The following is a 3,848-nucleotide window of genomic DNA, read 5'->3' on the forward strand; positions in this document are numbered from 1 at the left end:
CAGAATTGCCCACAGTTACATGCCTGTGGGGGGCAGACCCAAAGTAGGCTTGTGATTTTTGAGAAGCAGAATTGACATATTGATGTTGGTCAGAAGCTGGCACAGCTGCTTGCAGAGACCTGGCTGGCTCTGTGGGAGGGAGCACAAATGGCCCACTCTTCCCATGCTGCTCTCTCTCTCTCCTGACTTCTGTTGCCTCTGCTTTTCCTTCAGTATTTCAGAAATGTCATCTGCCTAGGTTGAAACCCTTCCTAAAGCAACTGCTCATGCATTTTTGGGTTATGACAGACAGTGCAATCTTGCAGCTGCTGCTTTTCACCTGAGTGATTTCATCTGCCATATCAGGGGTATGGGAGGCCCTGCCTCACTTGAATGCACTCAGGGTAAAAACGTGCTGGTTCCTCCTCACCAGCCTTGGGTGTAAACCATACAGGCCTTGCCTCTACCACACAACAGAACAGGGCCAGGGAATGACTTCTGGCCCTCAGACTGAGTGTCTAAACTGACCACATGGTGTCTGTGCTGAGGGTCTCCTCGAGGCTCTGTACTGCAATTACCACACTGTGGCTGTAACACTTTGTTGTCATTTTTATGTCTCCTTTATTTAAAAATCTCTGATATAACACAAAAACTGTTGTGGCTTACTAAACTGTTGTCTGCATGGTATGAAACTGGAAGATGTGTTATGTGCTTTGGGGCCTGGCAGGAGGACAATGAGGGCTCTGAGGCTGTAGAGCCTGTTAGGATGGTGCTGGAAGGCTGCATGGGAGGAACAACCCAAATTAAACTTCTTACCTGTCACCACATTTCTCTTTATAGAGAAAAGCAAGGCACAATTCTTCTCAAGAATATTTCTGGGTTTCACATTCTCTGAACCTCAGAGAAAGAAAAAACAATTCTTATGTCATTTACTGTTCCTGTGTCGTTCACAAGTGGAATGCTTTGTGGAAGACTGTTTACCTGAAGGGAATTGGTAACTGGATTCTGGTGTGAGTGTTTTGATTCACTGACCAATTGAATCCAGGTGTGTGTGTGTCAGGACCGTGGGCTGACAGCCATGAGATGCTGTGCAGTGGAGCGCAGTTGCGCGCTTGGCAGATTCAGTTTAAATGTAAAGTAATATAATGTAAGATAATACAGGATAATATAGTATAATAAAGTAATTAATTAGCCTTCTGATAAGATGGAGTCCTCCTCATCCTTTCTCCCTGCCACGGGGGTGGTCTTGTTACTATACTTACTGGAAGCAAACCCTGGTGTGTGCTGGTGTTCTGGTGCCCAGGCATTGCTGTGGAGATGCTGGTTGGTCTTGGCCAGAAATATGCCAAAAATCTTGCTGGTAATTTGGCATTACAGAGAATCAGTGGTCCAGCATTAAACCTTTTCCTCAACCTGTTTAAGACTATGGATGTAGCTACAAAACTCCAGTTTCATTCATGGGGGCATAGGTGTGAGGTGTAAGTAGTGTGGGACTGTTCATTCCCAACAACACAGGTGAAGGGAATGGTTGGCCATGGATGTCTGTGTGCCCAATCTTACCTTGTCCAGGGCAGTAAAGAGGGTGATTAGCAGAGTGACCTGACTACATGGGTATGCAGATGGCATTGCCTCAGGTGTTCTGTATGAGAGGCTGGGGACACAACCATGCCTGCAGCAGCCTGGACAGGAGCAAGAGGGATACCTGCAAAACAGTACAGTAAGGAGACAGCTGAAGCAATGAAAAGGATGTGTAGGATGATTTTCTAGGTGGGGAAGGACCCTCTTGGCCATATTCAAGCAGCCTGAATTTGACTTACATCCTGGAGCCACCCATCTGTACAGGCAAGGCACATCTGAAGGCCTGCAGGAAGCATGATGTGGGTGGAATTGAGGCTGTCCCAGCAGGAAGCTATTGACCTGTTGGATACATATTTTCTATTGTGAGGTGACAGGGAGAATGGGGAGAAGGTTTGTCCCACAGCTTTGTCCAAATATGCTTACATAAATAGTAATAATCCATCAATTAAAGGACATTTCTCAAGATGTTTACTACCAGGCACGCACATACACTGACTCAGAGTGCAGCAGGGCAAATCTTAGTTGGGATCCTGAGGTGTTTGCTTTGCAATCTTACTGTTGTTCTTATTTGCAGCCCTTTTTTCTTCTGTGCAGTATGTCTTCTCACATTTCCCTCCTACCTACAATGAAATTTTCGCATGAGATGACTGGGGCTGATTGTAAAAACGTATCAAAAACGACTCCATCTTCAGCTGAGTGCTCCACGGAAATAAGTGGAGACAGGAACATAAGCTTCTTCTGCCTACAGGTAAGGATTTTGACTAGGCACAGACACACACATGAACAAAATTCCAGTATTACATATTAAATTATTTTTATGACAGATTCAATTAATAATTGGGAAGAAAACAGGAAGATTTAATTTATAACAAGGATTGCTCCAAGCCTCTTAAGTACAAAGTCTTAGAAAGTTTGAATCAGTCACATTAGCTGAAACTTCACAGAATTAGAGAATCAACCAGGCCAAGTTGGAAGAGGCCACAGTGTATCATCTGGTCCAACCTCCTGCTCAAGCTGGGCCATCCCAGAACACAGGATTGTATTCAGACACGTCTGGAATATCTCTAGTGTGAAAATGTGTGTTTTATGATTTGCTTTCACAAATATTAAAATGAATATTATATGTATTATGTTAGAAAGTTATGTTGTATTAATTTTCTTAAGTAGTGTGTTAAATATAGTTTTGGGTTATAACATCATGTTAAAATAGAAACTATGCTATGTAGGATACTTTTTTTAAAGAAAGGGCTCGCACCAAGATAGCACCCAAAGGACACCTAAATCTTTCAGAGAAAGAGAATTTATTGCTCCATTATCAGATGAACTTCTTCCTGCCTTGCTCAGCCCTGAAGACGCCCTTAGGATTAATAGGAAGAAGTCGACACTGACCAGACAGAATCCTGTATTTGAATGGAATTTATGCTTCATGTACAAGGTGTGTGAATATGCAACAGGCTATTGTTTTTAAGCGTTAATCCTCTGTTAGCGAGTGTTTTTCAGGCTTATGTTGTCCAGAAAAAGGTACCCAGACAGTCTGTAACTCTTTTGTTTCTATTGTCTCATATTGTCCTCAATCTCAATTGTTAAAATTTTTATTACTCTAATTATATTACTATTTTTATAACCATTTTGTTATTATTAAACTTTTAAAATTTTAAAAGCAAGTGATTGGCGTTTTTCACATCTAGTGCGGGAGGCTCCACAACCCCTCTGGACAACCTGTTCCAGTGCTTCTGCACAGTAAAAAATTTCTTCCTCATGTTCAGGTGGAACTTCTGTGCATCAGCTTCTGCCCGTTGCCTCTTGTCCCATTGCCTGGCACCACCGAGAAGAGCCTGGATCCATCTTCTTGGTATCCCCTCCTCAGGTGCTTGTGACATTGATGAGGGCCCCTCTCAGCCGTTTCTCCTCAAGGCCGAACAGGCCCAGCTCCCTCAGCCTTTCCTCTTAAGAGTCCCTCAATCACCTTCGCTGCCCCATCCTGGACCCGCTCCAGGAGCTGCACATCCCTCTGGTACTGAGGAGCCCAGAACTGGACACTTTCCGTGCGAGCGGCTCAGAACTGCTTCGGCACGGACCGCTCCGATCCCGAGGCCATTCCAGCGCTGTTTCCCGGGGAGCGCCCCCGAGCCCGGCCCCGAGCCCGGCCCGGCCCCGCCCCGCGCGGGCTCCCTCACAGGGCTGCGAGTGCCCCTCCGCGCCGGCAGGGGGCGCTGCGGGCGGGCGGAAGCTGCGGCGCTCCCGCGCCCTCCCGGCGCGCCCCGCGTGTCCGCTGACCCTCCCTCCTCCTC

Source organism: Camarhynchus parvulus, chromosome 1 (assembly GCF_901933205.1).
Source record: "Camarhynchus parvulus chromosome 1, STF_HiC, whole genome shotgun sequence".
Taxonomy (NCBI): Eukaryota; Metazoa; Chordata; class Aves; order Passeriformes; family Thraupidae; genus Camarhynchus; species Camarhynchus parvulus.